The sequence below is a fragment of the Cynocephalus volans genome, chromosome 11, assembly GCF_027409185.1.
Source record: "Cynocephalus volans isolate mCynVol1 chromosome 11, mCynVol1.pri, whole genome shotgun sequence".
Taxonomy (NCBI): domain Eukaryota; kingdom Metazoa; phylum Chordata; class Mammalia; order Dermoptera; family Cynocephalidae; genus Cynocephalus; species Cynocephalus volans.
The window spans coordinates 6506526-6532829 of NC_084470.1; the positions used below are offsets into that span (position 1 = coordinate 6506526).

The 26304-nt window shown below is 39.6% G+C and overlaps 1 long non-coding RNA gene across 2 annotated transcripts; it reads left to right on the forward strand.

Moving 5' to 3' along the window:
* Positions 1-11: 11 nt before the first annotated feature.
* On the forward strand, positions 12-25817 carry LOC134391114 (uncharacterized). 2 transcript variants are annotated; one of them, XR_010024916.1, is made up of 6 exons: positions 12-93; positions 5609-5692; positions 15219-15346; positions 22094-22200; positions 23958-24017; positions 25148-25817. It is a non-coding gene; the product is annotated as an uncharacterized LOC134391114 (long non-coding RNA). The 2 variants fall into 2 exon arrangements; XR_010024917.1 differs by lacking the exon at positions 5609-5692 and having other exon boundaries at positions 25-93.
* Positions 25818-26304: the final 487 nt, after the last annotated feature.

Below are 26304 nucleotides of genomic sequence, written 5' to 3' on the forward strand. Positions count from 1 at the left end.
TAGCCTGGCAGCAGCATGGGATAACAAAAAGTTCAGAAGAGAAGCAGGGAGAGAAATTAGGCAGTGAGGACCTGAGAAGAGCAGTTATGAAAGGTAGGAACAGTTTTGAAAACTATTTAGGATGAAAAGTGGATAATTGATGATTCTTTGGACATTGGACAGTGTGGGGAGGGGAGATTCTCAGATAAATCCCAGAATTCTGGCCAGTTGGCTGTTGCATGGTGGAACCTGACACAGGAAAGCAGGGAGTACAGGGAATAGTCTTAGGGGAAAAGAAGGCACGCTGGACCCTGGAGCTATGAGGTATCTGTAACAATTAAATGTACAAATTCCAGGGGACAAGCAGGGATATGCATTTGATGTGCTGGTGAAAATCCAAGATGGGAAGGACAATCTGGGGTCACTGTCCTATAGGTTGTTGATGAACCATTAGTGTGGGTGGAATTGCCCTGGGGCAGCAGTCAAGTGAGGACCACAGTGACCCAAGGAGAGAGTCCTGGGAACTCTGATGTCCCATGAAGGAGATTAAGAGGAAATGCTTAGATTTGAGGAGGGTGTGTCAGACGGCTGTGTTCCTCTTTATTAGAGGGAGAAATGGGAGTTGGCTTGGAGGAAGATAAGATTAGTAGGTAGTGGTTACAAGAAACCAGGCATGTACAACATTTCAGGAAGTGGAATACTAACATATGTCAAATTATGCAGAGGATCAAATAATAGCAAAAGTAATTATTTTTCATTGAAATGTCAGTAGGGAGAATGTTAGTGATTTTTGCAGGAGCAGTTTCAGGGGTACAAGCTATATTATGAGGATTTGAGATGAGAATGGGCAGTGAAAAAACTTAGAGAGCAAATATATTCTACATTTTCAGGATGCTTGACTTCCGAGAGTAGAAGGAGGCTAGGTCAAGGGTAGAAGGATCCCATTGCAGAAATGGTTTAAGTTTTAGGATTTGTGTTTGTTTGTGTCTTTGTTTTGGTGAGGGAGACTTGATCAAGTTTATGTATCAAGAGAAATGACACACAGTAGAGCAGGGTAGGTTGAAGGCGGAAAGGATACAGTACTAAGTCATGGAGCCAGGTCCTTGAGGGACAGAGCAGAGGGGCTACGGGCACAGGTGGATAGCTTGCCCTTCATGGAGGGAAGAGCAGGGTGGTGTCTAAAGGTTGAGAAATTCAAAGCCAATCCCCTCAATATTCTCCAAAAATGATGAAGGATTTGAGGCCACCTTTTGAGAGGAAAAGGGTTGGCATAGTATAAGGGGCCTGAGAAAAGTCATGAGTGTTTTATATCATTGTTTAGGTGAATGGAGAGTGAGCTAATCAAAGACCAGCGGAGTTGTCAGGAAACACTACAAGGATGCCAGGGAATTATAATTGAACTAAGCTCAGAGCTGTAGAATTTTCTTGTCAGCTTTCAACCACTCAAGTGTAGCACTTGGCATGGAGCCATGAACTTGAGACGATGATGCAACTGATGACGTGGACATGGAATTCGTCTGGAAAGAAAGAGGCAAGGAGTAGAGAGGGAGGTGGAGCCTTTGCCATAGTCTTTAGTGAAAGTGAGGAGGTGTTGGTAGTGTGCTTCAGAGTAAGAGTTTTCAAGTCAGATACATCCAGGTTTGAGTCCCAGTTCAACCACTTCCTAGGTGTAGGATCTGGTGGTCCTGTGGCATCTTGCATTTTGTAGACTGCAGCACTGGCCAGAATGCTTCCTGCAGCACATCACTGGAGATTGGAAGTAGTGAGCTGTCTCTAGCTGCAAAGGGCCAACCAGGCTCTAGCTGGTCAGTCAGCATCCTGCATGCACAAAAGAGGTGATTCATCTGGGAAACAGATCAAGCGAAAAAGTAGATTATTGCTGGTCATCTTTCTACTCTACCCAGGCAATGAAGTGAGAACCTTGCTCAGTGATCATCTACCTGCCCCACTCCTGGAGGAGACATGGTGGAAGCTAGAGATACAAAGTAGGGGTGTATCCAGCCTTTCCCAACATACTTTAATGCAACCACTATTAACAATACCTTGTTAGAAAACAAAAAATCTAGGATAAATGCAAAACCAAAAGGGATTTCAGGACAGCAGGCATAAACTAGGACTCTTTGAGGCAAGTCTGAAAGTACAGCCCCCTTGTGGGTAGGACGAATGCCTGTCCCAGAGAAGAATGCAGCAAAAGCAACCTCTCCAGGGAAACAATGTCAGTTACAGTGGGGCACAGGCCCGGGACTGGCTTCAGGCAGCTGCCCCCAAGCCCGCTTCTCACTGGACCGGTAAATCTGCCTCCAGACACAGCTCAAGTGCAGGCATTTTCCAGGCACCACTCGGCCTGGTCAGAAGAGTTGGCAGTGCTTGGGAGTTCTTCCATCACGGCCTCTTTTGAGTTGACTTCTTGCTTTTTGCAGTGGCAGCGGTTCGGAAAGATTTTTCTGCCATGAAGATTAGCTTTCATTTTTGAATTGTAGTTTCTGGTTTGGAGGGCACAGGGGTATGGCTCGAGCCTTCTTCCTGCTGTCAAAAGTCTCCCAGGGCAGAGGGTCACTGCAAGCAAATTAGGGTAAAGTCCACTATATATTATGTAAAAATCACACCCCAAGGCTTCCCCCAGGGTTCTGTTGCTGTGGCTGATACTTTGTGACAGCTTTGCTCTTACCACTGCCTTCGTAAAATGTGACAGTCTCTAGAAAGAGAGAATCCCTCCTTTCCCATATTTTTGTAGTTATTTTATCAGACCTTTTCATCGGTAGTAAAAAGACTGGCGCAAGGAGAAATCGGGACTGAGCACGGTGCAGGGGTGGGGCTGCAGATCACAACGGCAAACACGGGAAAGGGCGCACGTGTGCATGGGGCTGAGGCCTGGTGGAGCACGGGTGCTGGAGCAAGCTCCCTGCTGTGCAGCTGCGTCAGGGGCAGGTCCCCTTGGGGAGTCCGGCTGGGTGAGCGCTGCTTTGTTTCTGCTGTTTGAATTTTGCTGTTATAAACACTTTGGGTAAAATTACTTGACAGAATCCATATTTGTTGTCCCTGTGTCTGGACTGGACTTGGCAGCCAAAGTAGAAAGACTGAGGTGTTTGAGAAATGACTTTCTTTCCAGACTTTCTGGAAATATTTAATGTCTAAAATATTTGGATTATTAAAATTTACAACTTTAATGGACATGCACAGAGTAACAGGAACTCACTAACCACTGGAATGTGATCTTTCAAAGTTTTATTTTCATGTTTTATTGTGAAACATAGTATGTACACAGAAAAGTACATAAAATATATTGTACGATTTAAAAATAATAAAGCAGAGAATGAATAAACTATTTTTGTATGCAACAGTGTGGGTCAATTTCACAAACAAAATATTGAGGAAAAGCAACCAAACCACACAAAAAAAGGAGTATATGTGTATATATATATATATTTTTGATTATTCTATATTAATGCATAAAGCTGAAGTGTATTTATTTGCACTACTTTATAGTGTTCCATTGCACAAATATGTCAGAATTTATTTGGCCACTGACAGATTTCTTTTCAATTATTTGCTATCAAATTGAAATGTTTTGTCATATAGATAGATAGCATGCACACTTATATATATTGTCTATTATTATGTATATTTATAAATACACAGTTAAATATATAGTATATTTATACTTTATAGTATAGCTTATATATTATGTGTGTGTTTATGTATACATATCAGTATATACACACACATTCTTAAACACACCTCTTGGGGGCATGACCAAAAATTTCTTTCTCTAGGGTATACACCTAGAAGTAGAAATGCTTGATCATAATTATGTGTTGCTAATTATAATCTACTGCTATAGAGGAAGTATCTTTTTATTTATTTATTTATTTATATCAAAATTAGATTAAATTTTGTCAGATTCTGTTTATATCACTGTGGAGATAACCGTATAGTTTTTCTTCTTAGATGTCATAATATACTGAATTATGTTAACAGATTTTTCACTGTTGATTCATCCCTGTGTTTCTGGAATAAATCTTATTTGGTTAAATTTATATTAATTTAATGGGCTGCTGAATTCTGTTTATGAACATTTTATTTAGGATTTTGCACTTATTGTTGTGGTATTTATGAGAGGATAGTTTGTATTTTTGTGTGCTTTGTGCATGATCTTTATCAGACACACTCCCTCTTTAAAAATAATTTATAACTTTTACTTTTTTACCTATATTTTAAAACAGTTTGAATAGCATTGGATTATCTGGTCTTTACAGATTTGATAAAATTAGAACATCTAAACCTTGTCTTATTTTAATTTTAATTTTTTTATATAAAATATTTTGGGGTTTTTATTTTATTTATTTTATTTTATTTATTTATTTTTTAGTTTTAGGTCTTTTTATGTCTTTACTTTTTATAATTTTAATCAATTTGTTTAGATGTTTCTTTCATTTTATCTGTAGCCTGTTTTAAATTCTGTTTTATTAGAAAATTCTCTATTTTATCTGTTTGAAAATTATTGCCACAAACGTGGGCAAAATTTATGCTTCATTATTTTTATTTTAATGCTTTATGATATTTGTCACCTCCAGAGCCTTTTCCAGCTTCCCTCAGCAAGCATATCCTTGTGAACTAAAACTTGTTTACAGTAGATTCCAGTCACGGAGGGTCCTTTCTTTGTATGAGTGAATATTTGCTGGGAGGGTCCAAGGTCTGCTGTGCCCAGGCATCGTCTGTACTCTATTTTTCCTGGCAGTACCATTTCAGCTCTGTGGCTTCCCATGCAGGGCTGTATTATTTGGTGCATATACATATAGAATTGTTATATCTTACTGCTGAGTCGAGTCATTTATAATTTGAAATTAATCTATATCTAGGAAATCCTTTTATCTTAAATCCATATTTTATATTATTAATGTAACTACAGTGGCTTTTGTTGTGGTCATTAATATTTTCATCCTTTTACATTTAGTCTTCTGTGTCTTTATATGGACAGCTGCCTTATGTAAATACACATATTGTAGAGTTTGATTATTATTTTTTTTAATACAGACTGACAACCTTAATATTTTAACCAGATTATTTTGTCTATTTACATTCACTGTAATGTCTAACTACTATATTTGGTTTTATCTATTGTCATATTTTTGTTTTCTGTTTGTCTCACCTGTTATGGGCTTTTTCTCCCTCTCTCTTTTTTTTTTTTTTTTTTTGACTTTTTGGGACTTGAGTTTTATTTTTTTAATCTTTTTTATCCTTTAGTTTGGATACTGTACATTTAGTATCTATTGTTTTAGTGTTTACATACGAGCATGCACACTTAACTTATCAACATGAAACACATTAACCCCATTCACCTCTTTCCCAAATTAAATGCTATTATTGGGTGTATATTATTTCCTCTCTTATCTTGGGACAATTATTATGGATTTATTTGCTCAATAGTCATTAAATGTTACCCAAATAAGTATTACTTTCTTTCCTCTTTGTTTCTCCTGGCACCGGAAATCTTCCATCTGGAAATTACTTTCCTTAGTTCTAAGGACACCCTTTAGAATGTCCTTTAGTGAATGTCTGAGGGCAGCAAAACCTTTCAGCTCTTGTTTCTGTAAAAATGTCCAACCTTATTCTTTGTTTTTGCTCTCAGTACTGTGGAAATCCCCACCTTACTGTCTTCTTGTTTCCAAGTGGCTTCTGAGAAGTTTGATGTCAGTCTGACACGCTGTTGAAGGTATATTCTCTCTCCTCTCTGGCTTCCTCTAGTACCTCTGCTTTGACATCAATGTTTTCTACTATTAATATGGTGTATCTTATTGTGTATATCATTTTGTATATCCTCTTTTAGATATTTAAATTTTAAAATCTTTTCTCTGAAAATTTCTCACCATTTGTTCCTCAAACATTACTTTTGCCATATTTTTCTTCTGCTTACTGAAACTCCAATTAGGTATAAATTAGATCTTTCAATTTATCCTCCATGTGTCTTAACTCTTTTATAATTACTACTTCTTTGTCTTTTTGCGCTACATTTTGGATAAATCCTTTAGGTCAATCCTCCAGTTTACCCATTTAATCTTCAGCTTTGTCTGATCTGTTTTCAAATGCACCCATTGAGTTTCAAAATTTTTATCATTATGTTTCCTTTTTAGAAATTTTATTTGATTCTTCTTTTAAATATGCATGATTTCTCTTTGCAATTTATTATTCTCTGTCCATATATGGAAACTTGTAACTTATAGCCTATTTATTGAATTATTGCAAACATAATTGTTTTGTTTATGTGTCTAAAGTTTTCACAGAATGTTCAACTTTCTGCTGTTTCTCACTCAGAGGTATCTTGTGTCTTCATCTGTTTAGTGGTTTCTAAAATGTGGGCTGTTAATTTTCTTATATGTCTTTTTTATGTGAGAATCTTGTAAGGACTATAATAAAGGTAGATGCTTCTGAGGAGAGAAATATTACTTTCATCTGCCAGATGGCAAGTAGTCTAGGATTATTTAAGCTAAATTCTATTTTAGGTACTTTGGGCCATCCAGGTACTATGAAATTGGGGAAGCAAATCCATATGAGATCTAGACCATGAATATAATTTCTCAGGGTCTATTTTCCCCCTTTACTCAGTGCCAGCATTTGGAAACAGGCAATTTTCCCCTCTCCATGTTTTCCCCCCTGTTTACCATTTTCTGGTAGGAGGGTGGGAGAGTTTATTCCTACTTTACACTCATACTGAAGATATGGGCTTTTGGTGTTTCTGCTTTATGGGGGAGGTCTCACATTAGACACTCTCACCTACATGCCTGGCAGTCTCGACAGCTTAAATTGCCAGGTCCTGCAAATATACTCAAGCTGAAATGCTATGCTTGCCTCTCTGGTTCTCACCTTCCCATAGATTTTCCTGCTAGCTCACCAATTCAATTATTCAACAAGTATTTGTGGAGTGCCTGCAATGACTGTTTTATGTGCCAAGGATACAGCAGTGTAAAAAATGGACAACAACCCATGCCCTCAAGGAATTTAGTCACAATTGAGTGGTTGTTTATAAGATTCTTCAAAAAATACTTTATCTGGCTTTCTTTTTTTGTCTTCACTGGGTTGATCTCGGTACCTTGCCTGACATATTAACAAAAACAGAATATCTTTCTTTCAATCAAACCTTGTAATGAGTAGAATGGTAACAGTTTTCAGGTTTGTTTTATTTTTTTAGGTGCCTTGTATTTAGTGCCGTGAAATGAACACAGAACTGAGAAATGGGAAGACCAGATGTGAACCCCAGTCCACGTCTTAGCAAGTCTAATATTTTCCTTAATTTTAAAATAGATTATTTATCCTTTTAAATTTTTTTAAAAAAGAGTCTTATTAATTTTCCTCCTGGCTCAAGTGGGTTGATGTCTCTAGCACAGGGTTATTTGGGGGCACACATTATACACATTGTATGTTTAAGTGAAGACATATTGTAAAGATTGCTTTTAAATGTCAATGTTCGTATCGTTTTTGAAGCAGACGAAGAGTCCTAAAGGAGTTAAGTGTCATGTCCAAACTTACACTGTCCTAATTTATTGTTCAAATCAAATCATTCTTCTTCTTTTTTTTTTTTTTTTTTTTTTAAAGTGTTTTATCACCCTTTATTTATTTATTTATTTATTTATTTTTATCTTTATTTATTTTTTTTTAAATCTTATTTTGTCGATATACATTGTAGCTGATTATTGCTTCCCATCACCAAAACCTCCCTCCCTTCTCCCTCCCCCCCTCCCCCCCGACAATGTCCTTTCTGTTTGCTTGTTGTATCAACTTCAAATAATTGTGGTTGTTATATCTTCTTCCCCCCCCCCCCCGGTTTGTGTGTGTGTGTGTATGTGTGTGTGTGAATTTATATATTAATTTTTAGCTCCCTCCAATAAGTGAGAACATGTGGTATTTCTCTTTCTGTGCCTGACTTGTTTCACTTAATATAATTCTCTCAAGGTCCATCCATGTTGTTGCAAATGGCAGTATTTCATTCGTTTTTATAGCTGAGTAGTATTCCATTGTGTAGATGTACCACATTTTCCGTATCCACTCATCTGATGATGGGCATTTGGGCTGGTTCCAACTCTTGGCTATTGTAAAGAGTGCTGCGATGAACATTGGGGAACAGGTATACCTCCGACTTGATGATTTCCATTCCTCTGGGTATATTCCCAACAGTGGGATGGCTGGGTCGTATGGTAGATCTATTTGCAATTGTTTAAGGAACCTCCATACCATTTTCCATAGAGGCTGCACCATTTTGCAGTCCCACCAACAATGTATGAGAGTTCCGTTTTCCCCGCAGCCTCGCCAGCATTTATTGTTCATAGTCTTTTGGATTTTAGCCATCCTAACTGGGGTTAGATGGTATCTCAATGTGGTTTTGATTTGCATTTCCCTGATGCTGAGTGATGTTGAGCATTTTTTCATATGTCTGTTGGCCATTTGTATATCTTCCTTAGAGAAATGCCTACTTAGCTCTTTTGCCCATTTTTTAATTGGGTTGCTTGTTTTCTTCTTGTAAAGTTGTTTGAGTTCCTTATATATTCTGGATATTAATCCTTTGTCAGATGTATATTTTGCAAATATTTTCTCCCACTCTGTTGGTTGTCTTTTAACTCTTTTAATTGTTTCTTTTGCTGTGCAGAAGCTTTTTAGTTTGATATAATCCCATTTGTTTATTTTTCCTTTGGTTGCCCGTGCTTTTGGGGTCGTATTCATGAAGTCTGTGCCCAGTCCTATTTCCTGAAGTGTTTCTCCTATGTTTTCTTTAAGAAGTTTTATTGTCTCAGGGTGTATATTTAAATCCTTAATCCATTTTGAGTTGATTTTAGTATACGGTGAGAGGTATGGATCTAGTTTCATTCTCCTGCATATCGATATCCAGTTATCCCAGCACCACTTGCTGAAGAGGCAGTCCCTTCCCCAGTGAATAGGCTTGGTGCCTTTGTCAAAGATCAGATGGCAGTAGGTGTGTGGGTTGATTTCTGGATTCTCTATTCTATTCCATTGGTCAGTGTGTCTGTTTTTATGCCAGTACCATACTGTTTTGGTTATTATAGCTTTGTAGTATAGCTTAAAGTCAGGTAGTGTTATGCCTCCAGCTTTATTTTTTTTGCTGAGCATTGCTTTGGCTATTCGTGGTCTTTTATTGTTCCATATAAATGTCTGAATAGTTTTTTCCATTTCTGAGAAAAATGTCTTTGGAATTTTGATGGGGATTGCATTGAATTTGTATATCACTTTGGGTAGTATGGACATTTTCACTATGTTGATTCTTCCAATCCAAGAGCATGGAATATCTTTCCATCTTCTTGTATCCTCTCTAATTTCTCTCAGCAGTGGTTTGTAGTTCTCATTATAGAGATTTTTCACATCCTTGGTTAACTCAATTCCTAAGTATTTTATTTTTTTGGTGGCTATTGTAAATGGGCAGGCTTTCTTGATTTCTCCTTCTGCATGTTCACTATTGGAGAAAAGAAATGCTACTGATTTTTGTGTGTTGATTTTGTATCCTGCTACTGTGCTGAAATCATTTATCAATTCCAACAGTTTTTTTGTAGAGGTTTTAGGCTGTCCGATATATAGGATCATGTCATCTGCAAACAGGGACAGTTTGACTTCATCTTTTCCAATCTGGATGCCCTTTATTTCCTTCTCTTCTCTGATTGCTCTGGCTAGTACTTCCAACACTATGTTGAATAGGAGTGGTGAGAGTGGGCATCCTTGTCTAGTGCCTGTTCTTAAAGGAAAAGCTTTCAGCTTTTCCCCATTCAGGATGATATTGGCAGTGGGTTTGGCATATATGGCTTTAATTATGTTGAGATACTTTCCCTCTATACCTAACTTATAGAGGGTCTTTGTCATGAATGAGTGCTGAACTTTATCAAATGCTTTTTCAGCATCTATAGAGATGATCATATGGTCCTTGTGCTTGAGTTTATTAATATGGTGTATCACATTTATTGATTTGCGTATGTTGAACCAACCTTGCATCCCTGGGATGAATCCCACTTGATCGTGATGAATAATTTTTCGTATGTGTTGCTGTATTCTGTTTGCTAGTATTTTAGTGAGGATTTTTGCATCTATATTCATCAAGGATATCGGCCTGTAGTTTTCTTTTTTGGTTATATCTTTACCTGGTTTTGGTATCAGGATGATGTTTGCTTCATAGAATGAGTTTGGGAGATTTGCGTCCGTTTCAATCTTTTGGAATAGTTTGTAAAGAATCGGTGTCAATTCCTCTTTGAATGTTTGGTAAAATTCTGCTGTGAATCCATCTGGTCCTGGGCTTTTCTTTGTTGGGAGCCTTCTGATAACAGCTTCAATCTCCTTTATTGTTATTGGTCTGTTCAAATTTTCTACGTCTTCACGGTTCAGTTTTGGGAGCTTGTGTGTGTCCAGAAATTTATCCATTTCCTCCAGATTTTCAAATTTGTTGGCGTATAGTTGTTTATAGTAGTCTCGAATGATTCCTTGTATTTCAGATGAATCAGTTGTAATATCGCCTTTTTCATTTCTAATTTTTGTTATTTGAGTCTTCTCTCTTCTTTTTTTTGTTAGCCATGCTAATGGTTTGTCAATTTTATTTATCTTTTCAAAAAACCAACCTTTTGATTCATTGATCTTTTGAATTGTTTTTTGGTTTTCAATTTCATTCAGTTCTGCTCTGATCTTAATGATTTCTTTCCGTCTGCTAACTTTAGGATTGGATTGTTCTTGTTTTTCTAGTTCTTTAAAGTGAAGTGTTAGGTTGTTCAATTGCCATCTTTCCATTCTTCTGAAGTGAGCGTTTAATGCAATAAATTTTCCCCTCAATACTGCTTTTGCAGTATCCCACAGGTTTTGGTATGATGTATCATTTTTTTCATTAGTTTCAATAAACTTTTTGATTTCCTGCTTGATTTCTTCTTGGACCCATATGTCATTAAGTAGAATGCTGTTTAATTTCCATGTGTTTGTATAGTTTCCAAAGTTTTGTTTGTTATTAATTTCTAGTTTTAATCCATTGTGGTCTGAGAAGATACATGGGATAATTCCAATTTTTTTGAATTTACTGAGACTTGATTTGTGACCTAATATGTGATCTATCCTGGAGAATGATCCATGTGCTGATGAGAAGAATGAATATTCTGAGGTTGTTGGGTGGAATGTTCTGTAGATATCTGCCAATTCCAATTGGTCTAGAGTCTTGTTTAGATCTTGTGTTTCTCTACTGATTCTTTGCCTAGATGATCTGTCTAATATTGACAGTGGAGTGTTCAGGTCCCCTGATATTATGGTATTAGTGTCTATTTCCTTCTTTAGGTCTAATAGAGTTTGTTTTATAAATCTGGCTGCTCCAACATTGGGTGCGTACATATTTATGATTGTTATGTCTTCTTGATGGATCAGTCCTTTTATCATTAAGTAGTGTCCCTCATTGTCTCTTTTTATGGTTTTTAGTTTAAAGTCTATTTTGTCAGATATAAGAATAGCCACTCCAGCTCGTTTTTCTTTTCTGTTTGCATGGTAAATCTTTTTCCATCCTTTCACTCTTAGTCTGTGTGAATCTTTATGGGTGAGGTGGGTCTCTTGTAGGCAGCATATAGTTGGGTCCTGCTTTTTGATCCAGTCAGCCAGTCTGTGTCTTTTAATTGGGGAATTTAAGCCTTTAACATTAAGAGTTGTTATTGAAAGGTGTTGATTTATTCCTAGCATTTTATTGGTTGTTTGGTTGTCTTAGGTGTCTTTTGTTCCTTGCTTTCTGATTTACTATTTGGTTTCTTTGTTTGTTGGTTCCTTAGGTTGTAGATAGTGTTTTTGTTAGCTTGTTTTCTCTTCATGAATGCCATTTTTATTGTACTAGCGGGTTTAGATTTTTCTTAGGTTTTTATGGCAGTGGTAGTTATTTTTCAGGAACCAAACCCAGTACTCCCTTGAGGATTTCTTGTAAGGGTGGTCTTGTGGTAGTGAACTCCCGCAGTTTTTGTTTGTCTGAGAAATATACTATTTGCCCCTCATTTCGGAAGGATAGCCTTGCAGGGTAGAGTATTCTTGGCTGGCAATCTTTGTCTTTTAGTATTTTGAAAATATCATCCCATTCCTTTCTAGCTTTTAGGGTTTGTGATGAAAAGTCTGATGTTAACCTGATTGGGGCTCCCTTATAGGTGATTTGACGCTTCTCTCTTGCAGCTTTTAATATTCTCTCTTTGTCTCTGAGTTTTGCCAATTTGACTATGACATGTCTTGGAGAAGGCCTTTTTGGGTTGAATACATTTGGAGATCGTTGAGCTTCCTGGATCTGAAGATCTGTGATTTTTCCTATACCTGGGAAGTTTTCTGCCACTATTTTGTTGAATATGTTTTCAATGGAATCTCCATTTTCCTCCCCTTCTGGAATACCCATGACTCGGATATTTGAGCGCTTGAGGTTGTCTGATATCTCTCTCAGATTTTCTTCCATGTCCTTGATTCTTTTTTCTTTCTTTTTGTCTGCTTGTGTTATTTCAAACAGCCCATCTTCAAGTTCAGAGGTTCTCTCTTCAACTTCGACAAGCCTGCTGGTTAAACTCTCCGTTGTGTTTTTTATTTCGCTGAATAACTTCTTCAGTTCAGCAAGTTCTGCTACATTTTTTTTCAGGACATTGATTTCCTTGTATATTTCCTCTTTCAGATCCTGTATACTTTTCCTCATTTCATCATGATGTCTAGCTGAGTTTTCTTGTATCTCATTCAGTTTCCTTAGAATTATCACTCGAAATTCCTTGTCAGTTATTTCAAGGGCTTCTTGTTCTATAGGATCTAGAGTATGAGATTTATTAACTTTTGGTGGTGTACTTTCTTGATTTTTTGTATTTCTGGTGTCTTTTTTTTGGTGTTTATTCATTGTGGCAGGGGGTTTCACAGTCCACCGGTTTGAGACTAATGACTAACTAGGATGTTGCTGTGGTTGCCAATTTGGTATGGCTCCCGCCGTGACTGCTCAGTTGGCCTCTAGTGTCTTGTGTGTGTGGTTGCCTCGGGTCTTGGGCTTCTCCGGGGATCCACCTTTCTGGTCAGCTTGTACTCTGCTGGGCTGGTGGATCACTTACCACAGGGTGTGTGATCTCTGTTGAGCTTTCACTTTCTGTACAGGACTTCTCCCCGTTCCGTGTGCTCTGGCCCAGGCTGTTAGATCGTGCAGTGGCGACCCCACCGGGTGTGTGGTTTCTGTCGAGTCTCCGCCTCCCTGGCCGCACGTCTCCCCCCTCTGTGCACACTGTGCTGGGCTGGGGTGTGTCTTCTGCACCCCTTGTCTATCAGCTGGGCCTTCAAGACCCTGCTCATCACCGCCTCGCCCAGGAAGTCTACCAGGTTTCTGCTAGGCACAGACGACCGGTCTCTCTGGGTGCCTTTGTAGCACTGTGTAGATCTTTCTCGGGTCTTGTTCACCTTTGTATCCCCCCGGTATAAACCGAGTCTAGTGCCCGCCTGCAGCCTGCTCTCCGGCAGGTTCTAGCGGACCTGGGAACTCTCCTACCACACTATTCCCAACCAGAAATTCGTTAGGCTTTTTTCCAAACTGGTGGTCGCAGAGATGGTATCTGCCTCCCAGTAACAGGAAGTTTACCGGCCGGAGTCCAGGGTGTGGTGGAGTGACAGTCAGCCCGCCCGTATTTCCTAGCCCTCCCAACACTGGTCGGGACGCCCCACACCCCCAGCCCCGCCAGAGAACCGCGGAGGGAGTGGGAGAGGAGGCTGGCCCGCAGGGTCCGGAAAGCCCCGCGCCAGGCCAAGCAAATGGGCTCAGTGATGGCCGAGCAGGGCGGAGCTGCCCGCACCTGGGAAAATGGAGGCAGCACTGGGGCAGTGAGTGGCCTGGTGGTGCAGGCGGGAGCCGGGTGGGCAACCACCCCCCGAACAGAGCTGTGCCAGGGATCACTCACAGTGCTGTGCCAGGTCGGGCGCTCGCTCTGTCTCTGGTTTGTTGCCTTCCGTGTTCTCGGCGCTGCCGCCTCGGGCTGTTCAGTCGCGGCGCCGCTCGGGCGCTCCCAGGAATCTTCTTTAATGCCGGCCTGAAACCTCGAATCCTGAATAGGGCAGCTGGCCGCCTTCAGTGCGGCCCCAGCCTCCGGGATCCTGGCTGCATCCACAGCAGCCCTGGCGCCGTGTTCCCTGTTTCAAGACTCGCTTTTGCAGCTAAGAATCAGTTCTTTTCCTGCTCCACACTTCAAAGCTGTTGCCGGTAAATGAGGCAGCCTCTCCTGCCGGGGGCAAAGTGGCGGTCACCCCCCTCAACCAGCCACCAGCAGCGGTCCTCCCTTAAGAGATGGCGAGAGGAAGGTCCACAAGTTTCCCGGCTGCCTGAGGCCCAGTGGCCACCTTTTCCACCTCAGCTACTCCGCGCCAGCCGCCGCAGCCGCCGCCATCTTGACACTCCTCAAAATCATTCTTCTTCAAGTAGAAGGGTCAGTATGAGAGGCGTAGACCTTCTAGTGAAAAGGGCCTCGTTCCCTCAACAGACTTTCCATTTTTCCAGCATTTGACAAGAAATTATTTTCCCGAATTCACAGAACCAGCCTACCCATTAAATAAGCCGTAAGCCACATCATGTGGTCACTCGGAAGAGCCACACTTAAAGCCGCATCGTGCGCATTCCTGAGAAAAGCAGGAGGAAGATGCAGGGTGTGGAGGGCAGGGGCCCATCCTCCTCTCGCATGTCCTATTTTCTAACATCCACAGCTCCTTTCCTTTATCCACTTGATGTCAGTGAACACTCACATTGAGGAGGCTGAAAGCAGGTGACGGTCTTTGTGGCCTTGTCTGTTTTCCAATAATTAGGAGATGCTGGCTGAGGCGTGGTCCACTCTCAGGAGCTGCAAGCTCCTCTGAGCCAGTCAGCTGTGGGTGAGTCAGGAAGGTCCCGGTGATGTCCCAAGCTTCCTCAGTGTGGCCGAACCGGCTGCACATAGGACTAGGCAGAAGCCTGCCATGTGTTAGCTGATTCTGTTTCATTCTCCCTGGCCTGCGATGGGTTCTAGAGAGATTTAGAATGTGCCTGTGCTACTGGCCCAGTGCTCAAGTTGCTCAGAAACTCAAACGCACGGACTGATGGAATTCACAATCTTCCCTGGATAAAGTGTTTATTTATAAATACAAAGAATTTTCCTAACAAAAGGAGGCAGATGTTGACCATCTTAACTCATTTCAAATGTGCTTGGACTAATTCAGCAAGCTTCCAGTGTGGGTCAGAGGGCAATTCTTATTTTCCTTGTGTCCTTCAGGGTCACCTTAAATCCATGATGTGTTTTCTGAGAGATTAGAAGCAGACTGCAAGGTGGACTCAGATTTTGAGATGCAGCTTTTCTGCACTGAATATAAAATCCCTCAGTGTCGTTTCCATGCTTTCCAGGTAAGAGTTGTTATTTATGCTAAATACACTTCTATGTACAATCTCAGATCGAGGGTGGCTGGCCTCCTGGCTCAGCACCTCCACCTCCTCTCTCTGTTTATTCATCAGATGCCAAGTGGTTTCAGGGTGAGTAAGACTCAAGAGACGTTAAGAGAAACATTTCTAATTTCTTAACAATAAAAATATATGTTTTTCAAACAGAAAACCTAGCGCTGTATGAATAAAACTCCCTTGAGTTCAAGGGATGAAGTGTGAAGAAGTTTACTCTTGCCTCAATTAAAATGGAACTGGTAAATATAAGTCCCAATGTAGATTGACTGATTAACAAACTGCTTTAGTGCAAATGGAGAGGCTCAAATATTTTGACTTCAACATTTTTCACTGAAGTCTTTCACTAAACCTGACCACAGCTGTCCTTGAGGCCAAATGTTGGCTATAAAATCCAATGAACTTAATATACCGTGCACCCTTGCTGCCTGTTTAGATGGCCCACAGCGTCTGTGTGCACCGGCCTTCTGTAGCTCCTGTCGCCTGGGCGAGGAGCCTGCTGTCCTCCTTGCGGTTTGGCACTGGCTCAGATTTCCTCTAAGCTTGTGCACAATCACTTCATTTAGAAGCTATCCACTTCTGTGGAGGGGAAGGAACCTCACAAACGCACTTGATACTGGCTGTTCCTGAAAGCATCTGGACGAACTCTAAGATCTTCCATTTTTATCATCGTTAAACTGCCCAAGCCCAGTTAATTGTGGCCTCACCAAATGCGTTTTCCTGGAAGGTTGCATGATCTGGCCCGGCAGCCTCACAAGAGAGTGAGCCATTTGTAGAGTGCAGGGTTGTCAAGGTCCTCGGATCCCCACTCCCACCAGTGCCTTTTATGCTGTGTTAATTAGAGGTTCAGGACTGTGCAAATGCCTGTCTGTCACTGCTCAGGGCGGATCAGCGAAGTCAGGAGCAGCGATGCAATGGATAGCATGCAGCTTCAGAACTGCACAGACCTGGGCTTGCATGGGGCAGCACAGTGACTTCTCGGGTGCCCGCTGATTCCACGCTAAGCCTCCTGATGTAAGGCTCCTGCTGTAAGGCCCCTGGCGTAAGGCCTCCTGGTGTAAGGCTCCTGGTGTAAGGCCCCTGGTGTAAGGCCCCTGGTGTAAGGCCTCCTGGTGTAAGGCTCCTGGTGTAAGGCCTCCTGGTGTAAGGCCTCCTGGTGTAAGGCTCCTGCTGTAAGGCTCCTGGTGTAAGGCCTCCTGGTGTAAGTCCTCCTGGTGTAAGGCTCCTGGTGTAAGGCCTCCTGGTGTAAGTCCTCCTGGTGTAAGGCCTCCTGGTGTAAGGCTCCTGGTGTAAGGCCTCCTGGTGTAAGGCTCCTGGTGTAAGGCCTCCTGGTGTAAGGCCTCCTGGTGTAAGGCTGGTGATGTCAGGCTCCTGATGTAAGGCCTCCTGGTGTAAGGCTCCTGGTGTAAGGCCTCCTGGTGTAAGGCTCCTGGTGTAAGGCCTCCTGGTGTAAGGCTCCTGGTGTAAGGCCCCTGGTGTAAGGCTCCTGGTGTAAGGCTCCTGGTGTAAGGCCTCCTGGTGTAAGGCTCCTGGTGTAAGGCTCCTGGTGTAAGGCCTCCTGGTGTAAGGCCTCCTGGTGTAAGGCTCCTGGTGTAAGGCTCCTGGTGTAAGGCCTCCTGGTGTAAGGCCTCCTGGTGTAAGGCCCCTGGTGTAAGGCTCCTGGTGTAAGGCCTCCTGGTGTAAGGCTGGTGATGTCAGGCTCCTGATGTAAGGCTGTAATTTTCAAGCTAGACTCAGGACTGCTTCAGGGTCTGCAAATGTTTGAATGACCTTTTAAAAGACAGATTTAAAACTTTTAACAAAATAGTAATTATAAAGCACACACACTCAAGTGTGTTAAGTACCAAAATTTGGTGTTCCTTAAGCAGCCTCATTGTTCTTATTGATGGTCCTTATAAATTCAAAATTATAAATTAAACTTTTACTCTTAAAGTCCTATTTTAATCTGTACTGTAAGTTGGGATCCCAGGTAATATTTTATGTGAAAAAAAAGGGCTTCACTATTAAAAACGTTTGAAACCCACTGCTTAATAGTTTAATTCCAACACTTTCAGTATGTTCTGTGTCTCCCCAGGACTTTTAGTGCTGCCCACAACCCATGAAATGTTGCTGTTTTAAGGTGCTTAACTTAAATTCAGATCTGTCTGTCAACATTCCTTTCAAGGTCTGAAAAATGACCGATGTGTTTTCAAAGAGTGCCATGACAGGCGTGTGGGCACTTTGATGGGGCACATCCTCAATGCTGGCTAAGGGATAGAATTAAACCTCAGGTGTCCCAGTGAGCTTTCCATACAGCGGGAGTCTTATCACGTACGGTGTTGTTGGCCTCTTGGGTCAGGTGGGGGCGCTGTTTCGGGCAGGGGGAGCAGTCCTAGCAAAGGCAGAAGGCAGTGTGGGGTCTGGAAGATGGAGGTCGTCCAACCCCACTGGAAGGAGCCTGAAGAGGACAGGCCGATGAATGCATGTGGAAAAGCGGGCAGTGAGCAAGTGTCGAAGGGTTTGCATGTCATGCAAATCTGTTTGGACTTTATCCAGACACTGGTAAGACACTGGAAGTTTTTTAAAAAGCAAAGAGACATTTGGAAACTTCTGCATATATCTTCTGTATTTTCCCAGTGGTGATATGAGTCTTTCCTTTTTCAGTTCATAGGGTTAAATTATATAAACTTATTTTCAGGATCAAATAGGTCAAATAGAGCTGTTTAGGTTTTGTCTAGTCTTTGCCACTTACTAGTGTGACTTAAGCCAAGAACTTAAATAATTAAATTGAGTTTCCTATATCTGGTACCATTTTCTCTAAGGCAGAATTTAGCTCCAAGGAAAACCCTCATTTGCACATGCTTTTTCTTCCAAAAACACTCTTCCGACTCCTCTTCGCCCAGAAAATTTTCTTTTTCTTAGCACAGATGTCCTTTCCCTAGAGATACCATCTTTGAATCCTCAGGCTGAATCAGGGCCCTCAGGATGGTGTCCTGGACTGGTCTATAGCAGTCATCACACTTAGAATAATTTGTAATTATGTACTTAAAAAAAAAATTATCATAGATGCTGTATGCTCGGGATTCTTATGTACTTGAGAAAGTCTGTCAAATGCCTTCATAAAATCACTAGTAAATAAAATATGATCATAGAGAAATCTGAGGTTAGCTTGAATTTTTTCACCTTTCTCTGTACTTGGTTTTATGCTTGTATTACTGAATAACATTTTTAGAGCTTTATTAAGGTTCAATTTACATACAATGAAATGCATGTATTATAGCATACAATTTGATGAGTTTTAAATTATATACATTGTGTGAAATAATTTCCACCATCAAGACAATGAGCATATCCACCCCCCCATGTGTCTTCGTGCCCCTTGGTAGCCGCTTGTCCTGCCCCTTGCCCAGTCCTCCTCCTCGCAAGTGCTGATCTGCTTTTTGTCACTGCACATTAGCTTCTATTTTCCAGAATTACATATACATAGAATCGCAGAGTATATACTTTTTTGGGGGGAGGCTTTCTTTCACTAAGCATTATTATTTTGAGATTCACCCATGTCTTTGCATACATGAATAGTTCATTTCTTTTTATTGCTGAGTGGTGTTCCATTGTATGAATATATGAAAATTTATTTGTCCATTCACCTATTGATGGCATTTGCATTGTTTCCAGTTTTTTGCTATTACAAATAAGGCTGCTATGAACATTTCTGTATGTATCGATAAATTGCAATTTATCAAAATGAGGACTTTTGCCCTTTGAAAGACATTGTTTAGAGAACGAAAAGTCACACCACATTGGAAAAAAGTATTTGCCAACCCCACATATGATAAAAGGTCTTGTATCAAGAATGCATGAAGAACTCCTAAAACTCAATAATGGAAAATGAAAAACCCAACTGAAAAAAGGAAAAAAATGGGCAAAGGATAAGATCCGACTTGTCTCCAAGGGGGTTGAGTCTTGCTTCTGAGCTTTGTTAGGCTGAACTGAGAAGCACTGGGTCGGGAGCGGTTCTTTCTTGTGCTGGAGGCATCTGAGCACTCTTCCCAGAGGCCCATGAATGACGAGGTTCTCTAGCCTGGCTCTGTGTGAACTCAGCCATCACTTTCTCCAGTCCTTCCTCACAGGTATACGCTGAACTGTGCTCAGCGGAGGATCGAGGGGACCCTCTGCCCATCTTCAGGGCCTGACGCCTGGGCAGCTTTCTCTTCTCCAGTCCTCTGCCCTGTGAAATCTGGCACTGGGGCTCCCTGGACTCCCCTCTGCATCAGCTTGCCCTGCAAACCACTGGGCCCCGCCTGGGGTCCCTCCTGCCTGCCCTGCGGCCTGGAAACTCTCCCGGGGAGCAGGAAAATGGGGCAACTTGCGGGACTCGTTTCTCACAGATTCCTGTAGTTTGTTGCCTGGTGTCTCAAAAACCTTTGTTTCATGTAGCTGGTCTGAGTTTTTGGTCTCAGGTGAGAAGGCAAACCCAGTTCTTGTTACTCCGTGTCAGCCAGAGTAGAACTCTGAATGGCTGTTTTTATGGTAATCATACCTAACAGTTACTGAACACATTTGCTACGGTTCCTTAATCCTCAAGACAACCCTCTGAGACGTGTTCTATTCTGACCCCAGAGCGGTGGCATAGACTGCCTGGGAGGACACACATGGCACCTGGAAGGACTGTGATCTGGACTCCGGCAGCCCGAGCCTCAGCCTGATGGGCTTAAATCATACCTGATACAGCCAGTGTTTGAAACGTGATAGCTTAATCAGCATTGCCTCCATACACAAATCCCTCCTTTTTTTTTTTTTTTCTGGAACAGACTATACCTTATTTCATGGGTGTTTTTCTCTTGCAGTTTTGAATATAACTTCAAAAATCCATTCTTTGAATTTTTTTATTCAGGTACATCTATTATTTGTATATTGGATTATCTCTGAAACATATTCATCAAAGGCAGAATGACTCGATGCCATATTTTCTTACCAAGCAATAGTACCCACAGTTATGTTGCTGTGTTATGTTGTGTTACTGAAATATTTAATGAAAACAACACAGACATCAATGACTCTGAGTTAAAATGTGATTCAGAATGTGAAGAACTAGGAATGTCTGAACTAATTCATCATGTTTATAGTATCTGTTTTGTGTGCACCAGAATGCTGTGTGATACAAAACAATCTATGTCTAAGATTAGATGAGTTACTTTGGTAAATATAAAAATTCTAAGAAATAAAACAGCATTGAGTCATAGTGTAATTGACAGCACTTTTTTCCTCTTTGGGTGGTTCATAAAATTAAAGTATATCTTACAATTGATGGCACCTTTGATTTAATAAAGCATGGCATCATTTATCCAAATGTTTTAATTTTTTATATTTGCACCCCAAACTAACTCTTATATCACAAGCCTTATTTTAATAATTAAATTCCAGCAAGGTGTTCTGTTCATTATAGTTTCTAATGTATGTGTTTTAATCTTGTTTTTCCCCATTTTATTTCTTTAACTCTGCAAGCTCCTTCTTTTTAATTCATTCTACTATTTTTACTACTCCTTTTTTTTTTAAGCTTTCTTTGAAAATTGGTTTTTATTAAGTTCTATGGTGGTAAGGGAATTTCTTTCTTTTCCTTGCACTGGGTTGTTGCCTATGGAATTAACTTCCCAAAAGAACTTTCCCACTTTTTCTAGTTAACCCCCAGCCACTTTGCTCCATATTTTCCATTCCCTCCTCCTGCCCTGCCCCACCCAGCCCCTTCTGCTTGCTTGTCCCATTTCCATCAACGCCTCAATGTCTATCTCAAATTCTCCTCATTTAGTAAGATTTTCATAATTTTATGAGATTGATAAGACCTCTCTCTTCTTTGAACTTCCAAAGTGATAGTTCCTTTTCTAACTCTTGTAGATCCTACCAGATTCTCCCTTGGAGTTTGATTATTGATGTAATTGTGTGATAGGTTTTTGTATCTTAGCATATCTATTTATTCTCCCGATCAGAGGAAGGCAACTTGTACACAATTAATACTTCATAAATACAGTTGAATCGAATTAAAATGATACATCTTAGTTATATGGAAAACTATGTTATGTGAACAATTAACTTTCTGACATCCTTTTTTAAATCATTGAGGAGTTATTATATATTATATATGTTAAGATAGTGGTTCTCTACCTTTAAGGCATATAAGAATCACCCATGTAAGTTTTTTTCTTGATTGTTTGTGTTTTTAATAGCAATTCTTGGTTAAAGCCAAATCTACTAGAACTGTAATTGCTGAAAATGGAACCAAGAAACTGTTTGGAAAAGCTCCACAGGATATCTGATGCTCACAGATGTTAAAAATGCTGGATTTAGGAAGTTAGATGATGATTTTCTTCCAAGCTCTAGGTAGATTTGGGGAATTTCCTTAGATACCCTAATAACTGGGCATGTGTCTTAATTAAGCAAAATGATGAATGTGCTAGAATAGCCAAAATATTTTTTCCCAGGAAGGGCAAATATAGAAGAAAGAAAATATGGGGATGCTATAAGCCATTTCTTTACGGATTCAATATAAATTCTGCTGTAAACATAGTCTAGCCCTGACAACATTCTCCTGCCTGAATATGGCAGCCCCGCAGAGAAGCACATGCTGTGGTTACTTTGTGCCCCTCCAGAAACACAGGCACCTATAAAAGGATATACATTCTCTCAACTAAGAATAACTCACTTTTTTTTTTTTTTTTTTGGCAGCGTCAGCTTAATTTTGTGTAAATAGTCTGGAAAATTTCATCACGGCTAGCAAAGCGTGTATGAACAAGTGTGTAAGACTGTAAGAACATATTTATTCAGCACCCCAGGTAAGTCATTAATCAGATCCTGTGCGTAGTTCTGTACTACGTACTGAATAACCCAGTGTTAATCATCCTGAAGCATTAGAGTCTTTATTAAAAATTAATGTGTTTAGGTTAGTGTCTACAGAGTTCAGAGTAGCCTCTAGGGTCCCCATCCTTCAGAAATCTGGAATCTACAGTGGATGAAAGAATGTAGATATAATTGAATTTGTTTAAGAGACAGAGCTGATGGAATATCCCCGCCCCCCCCCCCCATTTGGCTGTAAATAGGCATGTCTTTGTGGATCTGAGGCTACTCATGAATTTGCACAAACCATGTAGTAGAAAAGCTATGAATCTTCTATAAAGATACAGACACTTGAAAGGCCAAGCTTTGGAAAGACAGGATTATAACCTCTGAGTTCTAGGAAAGAGAATGGGTCCGTGTGAGCCACTCATATCTTCTGTTGCGCCCTCAAGTACGTGACCACTCTGACACAGATTTGTGGCCTACCACAAATGAACTGTGTGTGGTCCACAGTTAACCCATGTTCACACAGGTAGAGAGCTCCTCCTGAGTTAGTTGAGTCAGAGTCAAAACAGGAATTCATGGGCCTGGAGCAAGGAGAGTGACACTTCCCACGCAGGTTGCTGGTTTCTTGAAGCTTGGTAGTTAAGAAACCAGCGCTGGAGGTGATATGCATGTTGACTGGAAATGATTTGACTTGGATGTGCTACGTCCAATTAAGGGGTTTTGTTTGTTGTGGATATTCGTGTTTGGGTTGGTTTTTATGTACGGTAAATCACCGTATGTTTTATGTACGGTAAAGCGGGTTCTGTGCTTGCTCATATGCATGGGGTGAATGACTTTATGGACGATAATACATATATGTACTATGTACTATATAGAATATGAAGTGCTAGCATATTATTCATGGGGTAAATCACTTAAAGCACGATGTACATAGGACGTTTGCGGTTTTATGCGCTGGTTTCAATAGTGACCTAGCACTTGAGAGGTAAAAACATAATTCCCTATTCAGGACTAGTTGCTTTGAGCCCTTAAAGCATACTCTTTTGAGCAGCAGAGTCTGGGGGAGATGTTTTCGTGTGAGCTGTTACTAGGACGTAAGGTTCTAGAGGGAAGAAAATTCATTTCTACCCTGTTGTGCCTAGAATTGTACTGGGGACACAGTAAATGTTTAATAAACATGTTTTGATTAAATATTTATTATTTAATTGTAAAATCCTATGCAATATCTTCAATTTAAAACTTCCTGTTTTTATTGTAATAACTTAATTTCCACTTTTAAAAGTAAATACATTTATTATAGATAATTTAGAAAAAATTTAAAACCTGCAGGAGAAAATAGAAACTATTGGTGATACCACCAACTAAAGATAATCGTCATAAACATTTTTTATATTTTTTCCAGTTCATGTGTGAATGTATTTATAAACATGATTTGGTGTATGTGAGTGTGTGTGTGTGTGTGTACTCACAGAAAAACAGGAATCATGTTCATTAAGTTTTGAACTTGACATGCCGTGAGTATTTTCTCTGATTAGATTCTTTGAAACTATGATTGTTAGTGGCTATATAATTTGCCATCATGTAGATGTATCATAATTTGTTAGGCATGCACCCTATTTGGGGATATTAAGTTTGCTTTTATTTAGCTAATTTTTGGTAAAATAAATAATGCAATCAGAAGTGTCCTTATGTGTTAGATTTTTAACATCACTAATTCCTTTGGGACGATTTCTCTCTGAAATGGTTGTAGAAATTTACAGATGAACTAAAAAGTTTCAAGAATGTCCCTTTTACTTCACACTTGACAACAGTGAGTATCTTTTTACATTTTTTCAAACTATGCAAAAAAACCTCGTTACCTGTGAATTTGTATTTTAATTTATTATTTATGTGTGGCAACATGTTTTCACAAGTGGGTTTTTTTTTTTAAAAATAAATTCATTGTATATGTGACAAGCTTTTGTTGTCTTTTCCCGAGTGATCTGTGAAAGCACTTTGTACGTTATAGACAGGAAGCACTGACGTGTTCACACGGTTTTACTTCTTTGCTATTTCACTTTGAGTTTTATAAGGCTTTCGATGTATAGAAGATTTACATTTTTCTGTATGTCAACATATTAATTTGTGGTTCCTTTTAGAATTTTTCTTCCTAGGGTGCTCTTTCTCAAGTGACATCACCTATGTTTATTTTACTTTAGTTCTTATATAGCTTTATATTTTATGTAGCTTACATTTTTTAATTCATGATTTATTTCAATGTAAGATATAAGACAAATTGAATTTTGTCTTTTACCAGTTATCTTGTTATAATTTATTCAATAATTGTTTCTTTTCTCAATTATTTTGTGCACAAATGTAATTATTTATTAAATTTATGTTCCTAGTCTCCCTTTGTTCGATTAAAATATCTGCCTTTTCATATTTGTACAAGTGTTGAAACAATAATACTTAATTTGTGTTAGAATAAATTTCTTCTCTTTATCCATTTTTTAAAAAATTTCAAGACAATTCTCATCAGCTTTAAAATTACAAGTAAACTTTAGAAAGTTATTATAAAGTACAAGAAGGGAGAAAGATGAGATTTCTATTGAAATTAAATAACTAACTTACATTTAAAAAATAACTTGGGATGAATTCATCTGTTAGTGTTAAGTTGTCCAACACATTGTACGTGCACACAGCACACAGTCCTGCTTACAGAAATACACATTCTCTTTTTTCAAGTCTTCTTTTATGCCCTCATCAAAGTTGTAGCACTTTCTTCACAGAGAACAAGTATATTTATTATATTTATTAACATGTATTTTAATATTTTCTTGAATTTTTTAATCCATTGTTGGGCATAAGGCTTTTCACTTTTTGGCTACTGTGCGTAATGTTTCGATGAACACTCATGTACAGGTTTTTGTGTGGACGTATGTTTTTGTTTCTCTTGGGTAGACACCTTGGAATAGAATTGCTGGGTCATAAGGCAATTCTATATTTAACCACTGGAAGAACTGTCAGACTGTCACACCAGCCGCACCAGCCGCACCAGCCGCACCAGCCAAACCAGCCGCACCAGCCACACCATTTTGCAATCCCACCAGCAATGCTTGAATCTCTCCACATTCTTACCAGCACTTGTTACTATCTGATTTTTTAACTCTAGCCATCCTAGTGAGTGAGAAGTAGTATCTCATTGTAGTTTTGTGTAGAGAGATTTATGATACCTTTAAATTAGTTATTGTTGTTATAAAGTAAAGCTATAGTAGCTCTTGTAACAGATTTTCCCATGACCAATGCCCTCCTGGGCCTCTCTCAGGCGTATTAACTGGGGCGTCCTGAACAACGAACACTCGTGGCAGATTGGCTACTCCAGCATCTACACGGGGTGAGTCAGGGCCGTGCAATACTTAAGAACACAGTTCTGCACCCACACTCTCTGGGGTCAGACCTTAGGTCTCTCACTTACCTGCTTGTATGGCCTTGGGCAAGTTATGCACAGGGTTGCAGATATCCTCAAAGTCTTGCATTAATGGATGTGATTTATGCAAGAAGACAAAAAAAATTGTGCTAAAAGAAATGGCCTTAGCTTTATACCCCGCAAATAGGCATATTGGCAAATATTTCTTTTAAGCTGAAATCATATTTTCAGGTATATGTATCATATTGTATATATGATTCTGTCCTTTAACAGTTTGTTTTCAACTACCAAATCAAATCCTGCTATCACTTTTATCAAATAAAAATCATACCAAAGTATTTTTGTATTTATTTTGTATATTTTTTTTGTTGTTAATTCTAACTGATTTTTAAGAAATAATCATAATCTATAATCTATAATATAATATAATCTATAAATAGTGATGTGCTGGTAAATGTTTAACAACTGGATCTGTGTGTGTATTGTAAATTTTGCTGACATAAGGGATTGTAGCACACAGTTTACAAAAAATAATCAAATGTACAATCCTTTTTATTGAAAGTTCTATATGGAAAATTGATGCTCACAGAATGTTTTCATTGATTTTTTTCCAAACTCTTATATTTGTAGCTAACCTATAGTTGCAATTCAACCATGATTTGAAAAGTGAAGTTACAACCCAATTTGCTTT